The 17116-nt window shown below is 40.6% G+C and overlaps 1 protein-coding gene across 1 annotated transcript in view; it reads left to right on the forward strand.

The window, feature by feature from the left end:
- The first annotated feature begins 474 nt into the window (after positions 1–474).
- SPARCL1 (SPARC like 1) overlaps positions 475–17116 on the forward strand; it is a 53945-nt gene continuing 37303 nt past the window's right edge. Inside the window, exon 1 of the mRNA XM_082837565.1 lies at positions 475–933. The gene's annotated coding sequence lies outside the window, so the exon portion shown is untranslated. The remainder of the gene's footprint in view (positions 934–17116) is intronic.

The raw sequence follows: 17116 nt of genomic DNA on the forward strand, positions 1-17116 counted from the left end.
GTGGAAGAGGTTAGATACATACATAAATAACCAGAAGGCCAAGTCTATTTCATGGCGAAACTCCTTCTTCCAGACCAATCATCATACAGAAGGTTGTGGTAGGGAGCTGTGTAGGGGGAAGAATAGTCTATGAACTGTAACGTTCCTGAACCGGCTTATGAATGAGCTACACTATGAAGGAGGAATGCTTCACATGTATGTACATTTCTGAAGGTCACTTAAAGAAAGGTTGAAGTATCTGCAGTACCCTACTGTTACCAAATTCAGGCATATTCGTGAGAACAATTTTTGCAGAAGCAATGTAGAAATGCATCTGCTGCAATTATTCTTACCCCTTCCTTAAGCCCCACCCCACCGATTTCCTTTAGGAAGAAACCACAGCATGGAGTTTCTTTTCAGTCTTAAAATAAAAATTCCCCCAAAAGGGATCCCGCTTGTAAAACCTTTTAGAGTTGTTTGAAAAAGACAAGAAAAAGGCATACGGAGCCAAGTGCTTATATTCTGGCCAAGTTACGAGCCTCTGAGAACAAGAGCTTGAGGGGAGAACTGTTAACCCGTTCTCTCCGGCAGAATGAGCTCTCTCCCTGCAGGTCTGCGCTGCCTGTAAAGCTGAGCGCGCCCTCGCCCTTGGAGTGAGAGGCCAGCCCGCTGGAGAACTGCAGGAATCTGCAACAAAAACGATGACAGTCTGAAATACGTCCCTGTGCCAACCTCCAAATTCGTCTGTCACCTCAGACCCTGAGTAGTTGACAGAGCAGCAGAATTTCAACTCCAATAGACCTGAATGTGTTTCTGGGCAAAGAAGCAGAGCTAACGAGGAAAGAGATTCAAAGAGTATTGGGCGTTTGTGAAACTTATTTCCTGACTGTGTGCAAAGACAGGATTCAGCTTCAATTTTCTGCCAAGGCTCTGGGTCCAGCCACCTACCTGAAGGTAAATTTTAATAAGTTTACTGTATTTGTTAACCTGATTTGCATGACCTGATAAAGATGTCTAATATTTTTGCCTAATACAAAGCCATTTTTTAACAACAAGAACAAAAGAACCCTTTTGCATGATTTACAGAAAAGCTACTTACTAGGGAATGTTAACACTTGAATTCATGTTTCCTTTTCTTCTCCAAGATTAAATAGTAAGAACTAATAAATGATGTTTAGAAATGCAGAAATGTTGTTGGCCAGACTAGCATTCAGATCTTGGTGAAGTCTGAAATCCTGAAATGTGTTTTATAGGAATAGTTTACTAAATGTATTAAATAAATCAAAAGGAAAGTAGCTGTTAAAAAAAAAACCAAACTTTCAAATCAAAGTAATTTGGGTGTTTTCCATGTTTAAATTATCTGAAGTTATTCAGTCACCACCACTGTCCCAGTCTGTACCTAACAGCAATGTAGAAATGGAACATTTTGCTTTTCCAAAAGGTAAGAAAATCCCTATAATACTATATTTTCCTTTGATTATTTTTTAGTTATTGTGATTATTTTTTCCTGACTCCCTTTTATAGTTTTCTGACTCACTGTCTCTTGTCATCTTCTATCATTTTTTAGGATACACACACACACACACACACACACACACACACACACACACACATAAAATTTCTAATTCCTAACGATGTCTAATTTAGCAAGGGAAAAATGAGGGAGGGGAATCAAAGAGCTAAAAAATTATGATAACTCCTATATTGTAAGGTACCTTCATTTCTGGCTCTATCTTCTAAAATAAAACAATAATGCAAGTCACGCTCCCTCATTCCTCCTGGGTATTAGAGGTCACCTTGCAGGAGAAAACCATGTTTTCAACTGCAGATCAATGCTGTTGATACTATAACCAAGAGGTAGTGCAGAGAGAGTATCTCTTTTGAACTGCCTTTAACCTGCACAGAGGTTAAATATGTCACCTTGGCATTATATCTGAGCTCCCCTCTGGCCCAGGGCCTAAGTACACTGAATAGAAATGTTCACTTGGTCCAACTCAGCAGAAATCCTTTTTTTTTTGATTCTCCCCTTTCTCATGGATACCAGTTTTTTTCAATTCACAGCTTATTCAGCTAAACATTGATGGGTACATTAACTATGAATATTAAAAAAAAAAAAAGGACACCCCTCTCAGGAAACATTTAAGTTTATATTTCTATCCATTTAACAAGATCCAACAAGGCACAGCAGTCTGTTTCATCTGCTTATCATCCAATCAAACAATGCTGCTTTCCACATTTTGGAAAAGAATATGCACACGTTATTAATGAATCTTGCCTTTTTTCTTTCAGGGAATCTTTGTACAGCTGTTTAGCAATTTGAGTACTGGGGTTTCCTTCCAGGTCCTTTGGTATTTAATCCCCAATAGGCTCTTATGCACAGTTTCACTTATCAACTAAGTAAAAATAATAAATAGGGAGGACGGAAATGAAATAAATAGTGATATATCTCGACAACTCCAAAATATTCTTCATTTCATTTCCTCTTGACAGCTTATTATTTTTATTCAGTTGATATGTAACGGTACACAAGCATTGCTATTTCAGCTAAGTTTAGCACAAGGTCCAGAACATGTTGGGAATCTTTTTCCACCAAGAACATAAGCGACTGTTTTTCAGACTTCAGATGCCCTTTTCCCTCACATATCATTCTGGAACACCCTTCAGTGAAGGAGAAGGGGGGCCCAGAAATCCAGGAGAACTTCCCCAGTAGGTCTGGCTGCCCAAGAGATGCCCAATTAGGCCAGGGTCTGGTTCAAACAGGGCCCACAGAGCATCTTCCCCCAAAGGCTGGGCTTGCACAGGTAGTACCACCTGAGGCTAGCCTGATTTTTATCTTGGGCATCGAAAGATGATCAGAGGGCTTCCCTGGTGGCGCAGTGGTTGAGAGTCCGCCTGCCGATGCAGGGGACACGGGCTCGTGCCCCGGTCCGGGAGGATTCCACATGCCGCGGAGCGGCTGCGCCCGTGAGCCATGGCCGCTGAGCCTGCGCGTCCAGAGCCTGTGCTCGGCAACGGGCGAGGCCACAGAGGTGAGAGGCCCACGTACCGTAAAATTAATTAATTAATTAAAAAGATGATCAGAAGTTTGGGGAACAGAGTGTGTGGTCTCGACTGATTGTAGGGAGATGGTGTAATAAAGTGAATAAGATCATGGGCTCTAGAAACGTACAGATCTGGTTTATATCTGGGCTTTCCCAGGGTCTGTGACTTTGCACAAATGACACTTTGAACCTCCATGCCCTCAATTGCCAAAATGGGGATCATAAAATTAGTTACCACCTTAGAGATTTGTTGTGATAAACGAGGAAAACAGCTATGTCTGGTACGTTTGAATCAATCTGTCGATCGTAGCTGATATTAAAGCACTAGTCTACCTATATGTCCCGAATGGAACTCTGTAGAAAGGGAATTTACTCTAAGATTTCCCTCAGGGTTTCTTCCTTGTACTTATACACTTTGCTGTATAATAAAATGTCAATGCCAGGTCTATGCCTCAGAGTCAGCCCGACAGAGCAGATAGAGCATGGGTTTCAGCGTCTAACACGCCTCAGTTTAAATCCTGGCTCTGCCTCTTTGTGAGCTTAGGCAGTCACTTCACACCTCCAGGACTCAGTTTACCCATCTATTAAGCAAATAGTGATAATAATACCCACAATGGGGTCATTGTAGGAATTAAATAAGATGCTTTTTAAATGTCAGGTATAGCACCTGGCAGAGTACTAGACACACAGTGAGGAAGTGTTTGATTACACACTTGGAATAATTTTTCTACACACAGTGAGGAAGTGTTTGATTACACACTTGGAATAATTTTTCTACACACAGTGAGGAAGTGTTTGATTACACACTTGGAATAATTTTTCTACACACAGTGAGGAAGTGTTTGATTACACACTTGGAATAATTTTTCTGGCAGTAATAGTGGGGGTCAAAAAGGAAATATTCATTGAATTGTCTTTTTTTTATCTAAAGAAATGGAAAAATAAATCTGACACTACCGTATGCCCTTGAGAGGGCCTCAGCCTGAAGTATTTATTACTGAGTCCTTACTGCTTCATCCATTAGTAGCTTCTTAATGGCCAAGTCAAACGAAACCAGAGTGAGTTTTCTGTTTCAGATTGCCATTAAGAGGAATGAGGCAAAATGATGCTTTGCACTCAACTCTGTTTTATTGGCCTACCTGGAGGGGGGAAAAGGCCCGAACATTTCTCCTTTCTTATCTTTTCTCGAGGCAGGAATAGGGGTTTTGACTTGCTCTGGGGGTATCTTTTTCCTCTCTAACTGAAATTCAAACAAAAGGGTTTGTTTTTTGTTTTTCTGTTTTTGTAAACCTCTCCTCTATGTTCCTAGAATTGAAATGTCAGCTGCTTTTTCTGTAGCAGGAGCAGCCTGTAGTCATAGCAATGAAAGGGGATAGAAAGGCTCGAGTTTCACAGCCCTCTCTGTGAAATAACTCTTAGTCTGCTTTAAAAATCCTTGAGAAATGAAGTCCCCCATCCTGGCTTGTTTCCTTCCTATTATGCAACCAACTTATGTACGCCAAACATTTCCTTTAAAGAGTCAGTGAATGGGTGTTAAGAAAATGAACAAGAAAGCTACGACACGGTGCCCAGCTTACTGTCGAGTGCAGGGAAAAGCAAATGGGAAGGCGAAGGAGGAGAAAGAGACAGGACCTCACTTTGTAGGACAGGCTGGGCCCTACACGAAAGCCATTTCCCGAGTCCCCACTACCGCCTCCCACCTTCACGATGTGCTTATCCAGGTGATTATCAATCAAGGGGACTCGGGGGCAGGCTGCCTGGACTGGAATCCTGGCACTTAAACACTCTCTAGTTTTTTATCTTATCCACTCTTTGCCTCATCTTCTCATATGTAAAAGAGAGATAATAATGGTCATAAAATTGTCATGGGAATTGAATGAGATACTCTATGTAAGGCTCTTATTACAGGATCTGACCAGTGGTAAAGGTTGGCCGTGAAGTTCACCAAACCTCAGTTTCCCCTACATCTTCAACGGGGATAACAGCTAATTCATAAGACTGTTGTAGGATTAACTGAAACAATGGATGGAAGTGCTCAAGAATTAGTCGTTCTTTTAATACTTTTCTCATTTGGTCTAACTCTGATAAGAATGGCTTTTTTGAACTTGGAATCTCCCAGTGAGGAAACTGCAATGAAAACAGGCCTCAGAATTATCCTTGTATAAACAGGAACCATTGAATTTCTTAAAAGGATAAAAGGCAATAATTAAGGATTTTTACATTTATAAGGAGTAAAAGAGATTCTTCTCATCTTGATTAACACTAGGGCAAAATGTATCAAAACATCTTATCTTTCATTAAAATACTTTTTATTAAAATTTCTGTTTTAGTTTCTCCAGTGTTTTCCAGGTCATGAAATAAGTAATATTTTTATCTTATGTCTCAAACAACTAATGTACTCAGTTCTATTCTGTGTGAAATGCCAGGGATGCTACAGGAACAAACAGAGAATGGCTGTGCTCTTGTGGCACTTACTATGTAGTTAGGGAGACAGTTGTTAATCAAATTATCACATTAATAAAAACTGCATTCATGAAAAAGAATATATATGTGTGTGTGAGTGTGTGTGTGTGTGTGTGTGTGTGTGTGTGTGTGTGTAACTGAGTCACTTTGCTGTCCAGCAGAAATTAACACAAGATTGTAAATCAACTATACTTTGATAATTTTTTTTTTAAAATACATTTGCCCAAACATAAGGTGACCTCAAATACAAAGCCACCTTCATTTTTCTAATAAAAAGGTCCTCAGGCAAAATCTTTGGCCAATCTAAATGCACACACGGATGGATAATATTGGAAGGTATGCTTAGGACGCTTACTCTATTGTTACAAATACATTATTTTAAATCTCATTTCATTTAAAATATTTTATACTTATAAAAGTGACTTTTTTATTCTCATATTTCATGAAATGATTTTGTTAACACTCTCTCTATGCCTCTTTAACAACACTGTCTGTGTTCACTGGAGCCACTCTGTAACTGTCTAATAGAGAGTAGTGCATCATCAATCCTCTGCAAGTTGTTTATAACTCACTTCTCAGAAATCTGCTAGCACTGCAAATTTGAGCCCCAAGCATAGATTCTCATTCCATGGTGATGATCTCTACATATTAATTACCTCCTATATGGCTTTTTCCAGTACTCTTTAAAGGGCTTATTGAAAACCGCTTGAGTCTCTAAAGTGTGGTTTTCTAAAACTGTGTAATTCCAACAGTTGCAAAAATGAAGTCGTACCTCAAGAATAATTGCTAAATCTGCTTTAAATATCTTTATCTCCTTTTTCATCGTGCGGGTGACCTTCCTAAGAACAAAAATAAGCATTGCTTGAGATCATTTCAGGCTGTTTGCCTGAAATGGTACTTTGTTGTTCAAAATGAAGTAATTGAGACAATATCCTTTTATGCTAGAGACCTCAGAAGTGCTAAAATATAGGGCACATCCCTTTTGTTATAGCATGATTTTGGGGGGCGAAAAAGTTCACATTATATTGAGCGTGTATTGTATAATTATATGCTGAAATAAGTGTTAAGAAGGAAAAGCACCTTTCTTCTAAGAAAGCACGTAAGGATCCCGACTTCCGCTCAAGGTCAGGTATGGCTTTCCTTGATCGGAAGCCTAAATAGAGGTTAGCCCTGTGGGAGGTGTGCGTGCTGGGCAGTGGCAGCTGGAGCAAGTGGATGCTGACAAGAGAAGTCTGAGCGTGCAAAGATCCTGTGGCAGGAGGGACCGTAGACTGAGGAACAGAGAGAAGGCCAGATCCTCTGAGAGGAAGGGGTAGAGCAGTGGGAGATGTGAAGCCCTAAAAGTATTTGTCCTCTGCTTGATTCATGTTTAATGTTGAATTCTGGTTAGACTCAAAGTTCCGACGGGCATGAACCGTATCTATCCCTAGCCTAGACTCACATAGTGGTAGGTTCAGTCAGGCAGGATGACAGACAGTTGCAGTCAGAGCCCTAGAAAAGTCTGCATCTTTGAGTCTGAGTGTATCGCATACACTGGCAGGACTGGGACACTTCGATGTCAAATGGCGACTCAGCAGAGAACTCAAAATAGAAAGCCATCTTTCTTAAATCTTCAGATTCATTTAACGCCAAGCTATAGAGCTCTCCCAAGAGACTCAGTCATGCTTTAAAAGCCCTAAAGCAACAGTCTTAAGTCTGGATCAGGTAACAACATGTATACGTTAGCCAAAATATGACTAAGGGGTTTGCTCTCTGATAATGAAGCCTTTGGCCATCATGTAAAGTCAGGGTGAAGGAGAATGTTCTGTCTGAGTCTGATTATGAAGCAAAATGATAATAATCATTTTGTTTACTACATTTCCCTGAAGGGAAATTTTTCCATAGTTACAATAATTGCTAAAAATAGTAGCCTACAGTCTTCCCCTGATATAAACAAACTCAACAAAAGAGACCTGGCCTTATTTGGAAATGTAGAGGTACATACTCCAGGAAACAAGATGCCAGTCATAAGAAGAAAAGTAAAGTAACAGGGAAAACAGACAGGGCAAACCTCTCCTTTTTCTGCACACATGTACGTCATTCTCAGTTCTTCTGACCTTAGACTAGGTAAGACAAACAGATCACGTAGTCATCGTCTGCCTTGAAAACCAAAAATGCCGAAGGAAGTTTCCTTGGTCTCCAAGAGAAGGAGGGGGACTTATACGTGTGGTTGAGGCTGCCAAGGAAGGAGCCAACAACGGGGGGTGGCAGAGCAAGGGGGAGGGTTAGGGAAAATACTGGCTGCCTGAGGAGCTCCAGGCAGCATGAAGGAAATTCAGTTAAAAAAACTACCAGCACTCAACTTTCCAAGGAGTCATTGACATAGCCAATACAAGAGATGGAAAAGAGTAGACTCCAAGCCTGTTCCTGCCTTTAAAAGTATGGATGGCCATGTTTCCACTCTGGTTCAGTGGTCACACAGCTTGTTAATGCTTAGGAGGAAAAGAAAGAGCAAGGAGATATGAAGAGAAAAGAGAGCTAGCGGGACAAGGAGCACCCAGTGGAGACAGATGGTTAGATCAAGTAGATTTACGTGGCAAGGCAACAAGCAGAGCTTCAAAAATAAAATTCACCATTTTAAATGTGAATTTCAATTAAGTTCTTTTTAAAAACTGTAACAACTGAAAAGAAATCAAATACAAACACCTTCTCTGACATAACTGCATTCCAATGTAAACTTCTAGAAAATATTATGGAAACTGAAATGGAACCAATCCAACTAAGAACTCAAAATGAACCACAGTACCCAAAAATATATTCTGGTTGTTTGTGTAAGTTCATTCCTAAATCTAGATGGAGAATGATGTTCTAGAATGTTCCAAAGTTTAGGTGCCCTCCGCTTCTCTAGGAGATAGAAGTTTCAGGACACCAAGAGACAGAGAGACCAAGAGTCAGAGGGTTTCATTCGGAGGAATGTCCTATGTTTCCTACCAAATGCCGAGAAATCTTTAGCTATCACTTGCACTGCTTTGCACCCTCAACCTGAAGGACCACGCACTCAGTCTTGGAGGCCAGAGTTGACATTGTTCCATCAGAGGTCGGGGCCTTTCAGACCAATCTCTGCAGGCTTGGCTGGCTACCTTTCCAGCTAGAGGAAAGAATATTCAGGCCCTTTTCTCTGTTTTTTCCAGGGACAGAACTCATAGACCTGCTGAGAAATCTAATTACAACCTCCTTTCATGGTGAAATCCAGTTACAGCCTCTCCCATGGTGAAGGCCAATCCTTTTGATACAAAAGGAAACTAAACAAAGGGGTTTCAGACACCGGGGGATGTGTCTGTGTTCTGCCTTCTCTCTTAGGCAACTATGCAGAAAGGTTGCAGTGACCTTGAGCGGCCTTACTTAGGAATGATGGTCATACTATTACTACCCCCATTCCCATAAGAAGGAAAAATATGTTCATATCTGATGCCAGGAGTTTCTGGAGATTTCCTCCAGGATCCATTAGCTGAGCAAAGCAAAATCGTCCACAGACACATTTTTGATTCAGCAAGATGACTTCTCTTTTTGAATTTGGAATGTCATGTCAAACAAGAAAAAAAAGTAGTGAGTTATTTAAGCCAGTATCCTCCTATAATCTTTTCCTGACGTCTTTCGCGCCCTGTGCCACCCATTCCCTTAAGGATAAGGAGAAACTGCAGTGCTAAAAGAAGGGTCACCCCAAATTCCTCAAACTTAATTGAGATAAATGGAGATAGTTCTCAAAATAGTCATTTATGGAAATACATATTTTACAAATACCTGGCAAAACTCTATAATTGTTGAAACAATAAAACTACCAACCACATTCTAATCAGATCTCTATCACTACAACATAATCACTGTAGTCCACTGAATACGTATAAGACCTGGATTTGCAGCTTATCCCCCCAAATGGGCAAAATTTTTAGGAGCATCCAATCAACTCATAAGTTTTTAACTAAATATGAGTGGAATATGAACAGGTAAATGCTTTTGTTCTGTTTTAATAGGATAAAGTTTACCATAGGTTCAATAATACTGATATGCCCATAGAGTTAATAAAAAGTAAATAAACAAGGATAAGAAGCCACCATTCATAGTTACCCTCAAAGAGCACCAAAAGTAATGCATTTTTACCATACTTGATTCAACTTGAGCTACCTAATCATCTGTATAATATGATAGAGACCCAGTGGGAAGGTGGCCTGAAATCTACAAAAGCCAGAAGAATTAATCTTGATTATGGGTCAAAGAAAACTTGTAGCTGGTTTCAAGACACCTGATTGGTCAGATCTTCATGCTGTCTTAGCACAATGGAATCATTTTTAACTCTCAAGCCATTTGTTTAGTGGATTTCCCAACCTTTTATTGGGGACCAAGCAACTTTGAGCTAACTCTAAATCTACACAGCATTCTGTTGGAATTCAGAAGAAACAAAACACAAATGCTGAACCTCAAGGGTCTTCTTTCCTTCTCCTTTTCTTCCCTGCTCCCCAATTCCAGCACACGTAACAGCAGGCTTTGAGGACCTCACACCGGGTATAGATGAAGCTCTTTCTAGGAAAACTCCTCAGTAATTTCCTAAAATACAGGTAGAGGAAACTACTGGAAGCTTTTGCTTTAAACTGGGAGCTTCAAGATTTGGGCATAGACCTCGGCATTCCCAGTGACCATGCATTCAGTAGCTTCTTGGATAGGCAAGGGGGAGGGAGGGGTGGGAAGTGACAGCACCGGGTCACCGATAAAAACAACTGATTGATGTCTTTTTGCGACAGGAAAACAATTTAAAGTGATTGATTTCAAAAGCAAATAAATGTTTTCTCATAATTTGAAAAATACTCTGGGTAGGAATGTTGGAGGTTACTATAGCCTGAGATCTGACTAACTTCTTTTCTTTTCCAAACGATGGCACACAAAATTCCAGCCCCCGCTTACTCTACATTTGGTTCTTTGTTGTTTTATTGTTCTTAAATCCCGTGTTTAGATGGTGGCCACAGTAAGGTCTGAGGTTGTGGTCATGGCTGGAGGTGGCTGACTCACCTTCTGCTTCCCAGCATCTTGTTAACAGGGTTAATATCTGTAGACATCCGTAGCCCAGCCAGTTACTGGATGTGCTACGTACATTTCAGTGCCATGAAACCCCAAATAGTCATTATCCAAAAAGAATTAACAACAGACTCCCTTGTGCAGCATTATTCATGCAGAATACAGTTTTGTTTCAATGTGGCTAATTAGACTACTCTATCCCTCTCTCTTTTTTTTTTTTTTTTTTTTTGGCTGTACCATGCAGCATGCGGGGATCTTAGCTCCCTGACCAGGGAAGGAACCTGTGCCTCCGGCAGTGGAAGCGTGAAGTCCTAACCACTGGACTGCCAGGGAGGTCCTAATTAGACTACCCTTGATTAGGCAAATTTCTACACATTCTGGGACTAACAAGCCCAAACCAGTATATTTAGGACAATGTTTAAAATGTTCAGTCAGACTAAGCTACTGAATTGGGTTTCCTTTGGTGTGGGAAAGGACTATAATGGAAGGGAAAAGAACAGAGAGACTGATTTATTTCCCAAGTCTCCAGAGTAATCCTGCTCTCATAACATTCAAGCAATTACATGAAAAGAGAAATAGGAAGGTGAAGTGAAAATGCCAAGTTCCAACACAAAACACTCCCAGAGCTAGATGCCCGTATTTCTTTCTAAAACTCTTCGATTCTAGAACACCTTCAGATCCTGGGTGAAATCAAGTTTACTGAGTGCTAGTCACGTGTTACTACCTTGTAACTTTTGATTCTCTCCAAAGGTGAGGACTGCTATGCTCCACTTAAAAAGAAATATGTGCACCTGCTAAGGCAATGTAAGGGAGGAAAAACTTTTTCCTCTACCCTCTTAAATTCAGTAATTGGGGCCTGCAAATTAAACGGACAAAATACAGATTAATAGGAGAAAAACGTTTATTTATATGCATAGAGAGGCCAACAAAAGTAGCTGGCTCCTTAAACTGTTAAAGGCTTACCGACCTGATTTGGTAGAAGAAAGGGAAGGGAGAGAAACAGCTTCTGTGGCAAGAACAAAAGGATTTTTTAGGAAAGACAAATGGGTTTTTAGAACAAACTGGAGATACGAGAGTTTATGATATTTGTCATAAAGGTATAAGTGGTTTTTCTGTCTTTTTCAAGGTGATAAAACTGCCCTGGAGAGGAAACTGGTAGATTTACCCTTGTTCTCTCTACTGGGAATAGAGCCACCCTGAAGAGGGAATTTATGGTAGTTCTCATTTCTCAGAAGTTTCTGCTTTTAGTCAGACAAGGGATGCTCTGAAAAGGCTTCGCTGTTGAATCTCAAATATCTTCATCTTCAAATAATCTTTATACAAACCCATAGCAACTATAGAAAGACTTGAAACAGGGCATCACTGGGGAGCAGGGCACGGCCTTGCTGGCAGGGGGTGTGGATTATATTCAAACCCATGAATCCTAAATTTGGATCAAGTACTGTGGGTCAAGGTCTAGCAAGGAAATGACAGATCCCGGCAGGAAAACTGAATTTGGGGATTTGAGGAGAGTGGAATTAAGGGACGATTGACTGAAGAATGGGCAGGGCATAGAGAAGTCTCAAGGTGTTGTAGGAATAGACTAGTGAAAGCTAAGCTTGTAGAGCCAGGGACACTGAGGGGCTGTGACCTTCCAGAGAGGGACACAGTCACAGAGACGGCGCTGAGAAAATACACACCCTGGTTTTACTCTCCTCCTTCCCTCAAATCTCTCCTGCCAGGTCACCCCATTGGCTGAACCCAACAGAAACCATCGCGCAAGAGAACCTGATGCTACAGTTCACACAGGCCCTGCGACAGCTCAGGGAGGAGAAGGCAGGAGAGTGGGTGTGGAGTGGATTTGGGGGGAGCAAGTGGAAGATATCTGCATATTCAGAGAAAAATAATCTCTTCCCAATGCGGGAAAGGCAGAACGTACAGCTGTAGACAAGCCGTGTCTTCTCCTTGCTTGAATAAATCTTCCAGGGCTTCCCCTCTGAGGGCATAAATAAGCCTAGGTTTTCACCCTGTTTTCAAAGAACTCCTCAAACCTCAGCCACTGAATCCTCTGGGGTTTATTGTACCTGCTTCTTTCACAGAAGGCAGGTAATGAGTAACGCTGTACCACTGGGCGAGCAGTCTCTCCCCTATTCAGTGTGTTGGCTCTCGATAAGGCACCCGAGAAGCATGATGAATCCTGAAGGCACTCCTGCTTGAAGTGAACGCTTTCATTAGCGGTTCGCACAAAAACTACTCATCAAAGCCCACCGCTGTTCCCCAGCGGGTCCCAGCGCCATGAGAATGAGGCTACTTGGAACTGTTCTTAGGTATGATTTGCTGTTTTTCTTAATCCCGGAAGAGAATTACCCCAGTAAGTAATTCTTGGTACTTTCACAGAGCTGAAACACTTGAAATTCTTCTCGCAACCAGCTGAACTTAACGACCGACTCACTATATTAACTAAAGAAGAGAGACAATTTCCATTGAATCCAAAGACATTTTATATGCTGGTAGAGTTTAACTAATAAGGGAAATTCAAATAAGAGTAGTCAGAGGAGAAAGCTAAGAACCTGGCATTCAGAGAAAAGAAATTTTAAGAAGGTTGAGAATAAAATAACTTAGGGGGTAGAGAGAAGAGCTAAATGCAGAAAAAGAATAGGACTCATGTAACTGATCATTTTAGGGGCTAGGGAGGTCTCAAAGGTGAATTGTCATGCAATTAGCATTATGAAGCAAATCATTCAGATATTACTAAGTCCTGCAACATGACAAATGCCACAGGCATTCAGGTGAACATCACTTGTGAAGCAGAGGTTTACACAATGTGTGGGACCTCCTTTTTCATTTTTATGTATTTATTGATTGCTTGATATTTCGGCTGCATCGGGTCTTAGTTGCGGCATGAGGGATCTTCGTTGCAGCATATGGGATCTTTAGTTGTGGCATGCAGACTCCTAGTTGTGGCATGCATGCAGGATCTTGTTCCCTGACCAGGGAGCGAACCCAGGCCCCCTGCATTGGGAGCGTGGAGTCTTAGCCACTGAACCATCAGGGAAGTCCTGGGACTTCTTTTTTTAAAAAAATAAAAACATAAAAATAAAAGAAGAACCTCATTTTAAAACATGCATGCATGGGCTTCCCTGGTGGCAGAGTGGTTCAGAATCTGCCTGCTAATGCAGGGGACATGGGTTCAAGCCCTGGTCCGGGAAGATCCCACATGCCGCAGAGCAAATAAGCCCGTGCGCCACAACTACTGAGCCTGTGCTCAAGAGCCCGTGAGCCACAGCTACTGAGCCCGTGAGCCACAACTACTGAAGCCCGTGTGCCTAGAGCCCGTGCTCCACAACAAGAGAAACCATCGCAATAATAAGCCTGTGCACCACAACGAAGAGTAGCTCCCACTCTCTGCAACTAGAGAAAGCCCGTGCGCAGAAACAAAGACCCAACGCAGCCAAAAATAAATAAATAAATATTTTTAAAATGCATACATAATTACAGTAACAGATTCCAATATAAATCTTTCAAAATCTGACAGATCTAGAAGATAAAAATTTAGCTGGGACATAGAGGATCTGAGTATTAAAATCAACCAGCTCAATTTAATAGATGTGTATAGAACTTTGAAACGTACAAATACAGAACATGCTTTTTTTTTTACCTATGTCAATAAAACATTTGTATATTTATATATATTCCAATATCATGTATATTTCTATATCATATTTATACACATATATATGTATGTATATATATATACATATTATATGTATGTATATATATCATGTACTTGGCCACAAATAAAACTTGACAAGTTCAAAAAAGTGAAAAAAATAAAAAGATCAAAATGAGGCGTAGGGATTTGTAAGGAGCCTGTAAAAGAGAGGAGCCCTGAAACTTAAGCTTCTTAGCTTTGTGGCACATCCACCTCTGGCCATACTCAAAAATCTATACCCCAAAGAATATGCAAAAAAGCAGGGAGGAATAAATAGATGTAAATATGAGAAAGCCCTGCATTCACAGAGAAAGAGGAACTTAAAGGACAGATATCAGAGTATGATTTGAGCAAAGACAATTAAATGTGGCCAAAGTCATCCCTCCCCTACACCCCAGGGCAGGGAGAGGTGGCGACTTTCTGAAGGACCGGCAAATGCCTCAGGAGAGAGGCAGAGCTCTGCCTCCAGGGGGCCATCCCGAATGAAGCTGTGAAATGAGACCCAGTGAGATTAGTGAGTGGTGGGTGACACAGTAAGATGAGGAACTCTGAAAGGAATGATGAAGAGGTGTGGGCACAAGGCTATCGCACAGTCTTGCCTAAGATAAGCCTGTGGGGATCCTCTAAATATAGTTAAAGGGGTCCCTCAATTACACATTATAGAACAGGCAGAATGTACTAATTTCTCCTGAGCTAGAAAGAGAGAGATCCTTGAGAATGTCAAGGGCACCCCTTTGGAAATTCCTTTGGCTTCTATGCTCCTCACTCAAGACTGGGCACAGTGGCACAGGGGGATGTGCAGCAAGCTCTCATTGGATGGATGGATAATCTACGAAGTGGAGGTGAGGTGACAGGTGGGAATACATGGGTGATGCATGGGTGATGTACTTACCATAGTACCTGGCGCATAGTAAAATCTCAAAAAATATAAGCCATGGCATTAGCTACTATATTAAACAGTCAATGGTAAGAACCTACTTTTTCAATAAAATAATACTTTGATGAACATAAGTTATTCTACTTCTAATGAATATTTCACTCAAGATATTTAATGTTCAGTCCAATTCTTCATTGCTGCTTACAAATTGTGACTTTAAACAACAATTATTACACAATTTCTCAAGATTTTGTGCGTTAGGAGTTTGGGCAGGTCACTCAGAGGTACTGAGCTGGCAGGTGAGCCACTCTGGAGGGTCCAAGGTGGCTCCACTCACATACACTGTGCCTTTGCAAGGACACATGGATAGCTGGGATCAACAGGGACCATGAACAGTGTCTCCTGTGGTGTGACAGTCTCTTACAAACTGGCTTGGAACTCCCAAAACAAGTACTCCGAGAGATTAAGGTCAAAAGTCCAAGGCCTCTTACGAGCTAACCTCCAAAGTCCCAGAACATCAATTCCGCCTCAATTGTTCGGTCAGGTAAGTCACTAAGGCCAGTCCGGATTCAAGGGGAGGAGAATTCAACTTCACCTCTCAATGGGAGGAATAGCAAAGAATTGATAGGCATCTTTACTTTACCATACTGTTTATACATATTAAATGAAAAATGTTAGAAACTGTCAAGACAACTATTCGCATGAGCTAGAAGAGAATTGACATTCGTGGGTGTTTAGTTCTTAATGGAAGACCTATTTCTGCCATGTCAAACATTTCATCTGGATAATCGTTTTGATGGTATATGGGCCAGCAAGTAGAAGAACTGCAGGCATTTGAAATTCTAAATCCTGGGCTTCCCTAGAAAGGCCATACCTAAAAAATGGGGTCTAGCAGTCATCTTTTAAAATTCCAGATAAGGTTCTCCTAAAAGTTTGGTAATGAGACACTTTGTTCCTAAGAGAAGGAAAAGGCCCTCCTTGAATTTCCCCACCATCTCTCACCTTTAACCTCTCTAGACCCATGGAAAGAAACAATGGGACAAAGGTAAGAAAAAAATAACTTAAGAACTGTAAGTAAAAGGATGAATTAGAGTCTCTGTGGATTATTACTTATTAGAGTTATTAAGCCATTTTTTGCCTTATCAATGTTTCAAAGAAATAATATCTTTCATTTCATATTGACAGTTAATAAAATTATCACATGACTATCTGATCACATTTGAGTCTCAAAACAACCCTAGAAGATAAGTAGGAAAGCTACTATTATTTTTCCTGTTTTGTAGATGAAGAAACCAGTGACTTGACTGGTCTCTCTGCTGGTAAAAAGTAGTTCAAGTCTGTACTTAGATCTTCCAATTTCATACCACGTGTTCTTTCAGCTATACTGCTGCCTTTGAATCAGCTCACACATTTAGGAAAAATAATATTCATCTAATTTCACATCACCACTGCATATTTACATCTTCAAGAATAATAACTCTATTCAAAAATTTGTCTCACTTCTGCATTTTTCATATAGAGTTTCATTTGCTTTTTCTGCAAAAATAACAATCTGCATCTTGTAGAGAGCACACACAAATTCAAATGTCTCAAAATATATGACGTTTTACTTATCCAAGAATAAATGGTATTCATCATACTTAGCAAGAACACCATGGGTTTCATTTTCGAAGTATTTTGCAAGCATCAGCTAATTAAGACTCCTGTAGTCTTCAGTTTGACAGTTGTTTTCAAAAGTGTCTTGTTTCCCAGGAAAGTTCTCCACTCTGTCTTATTCATACAAATCAGCGCATTTGTTCGGTTCTTAAAATAAGAAGCTAAAGGCTGTGAAATTATTTTTGATCAGTGTGTGACAGTGATCAAATACAATGAGCTCAGTGAGATAAAAATGCCCAGTGACTGGTCTGAAGGACAAATTGGAACACAGCAGAAGAACTCAAGGTCTTCTACATTCTAAATAGATACTGGATTGTTCCACAAGGTCCTATCTCTAAAACTACAACACAGGCATCTGCTTTA

The sequence above is a fragment of the Leucopleurus acutus genome (assembly GCF_964270905.1).
Source record: "Leucopleurus acutus genome assembly, chromosome: 4".
NCBI classification, from domain to species: domain Eukaryota; kingdom Metazoa; phylum Chordata; class Mammalia; order Artiodactyla; family Delphinidae; genus Leucopleurus; species Leucopleurus acutus.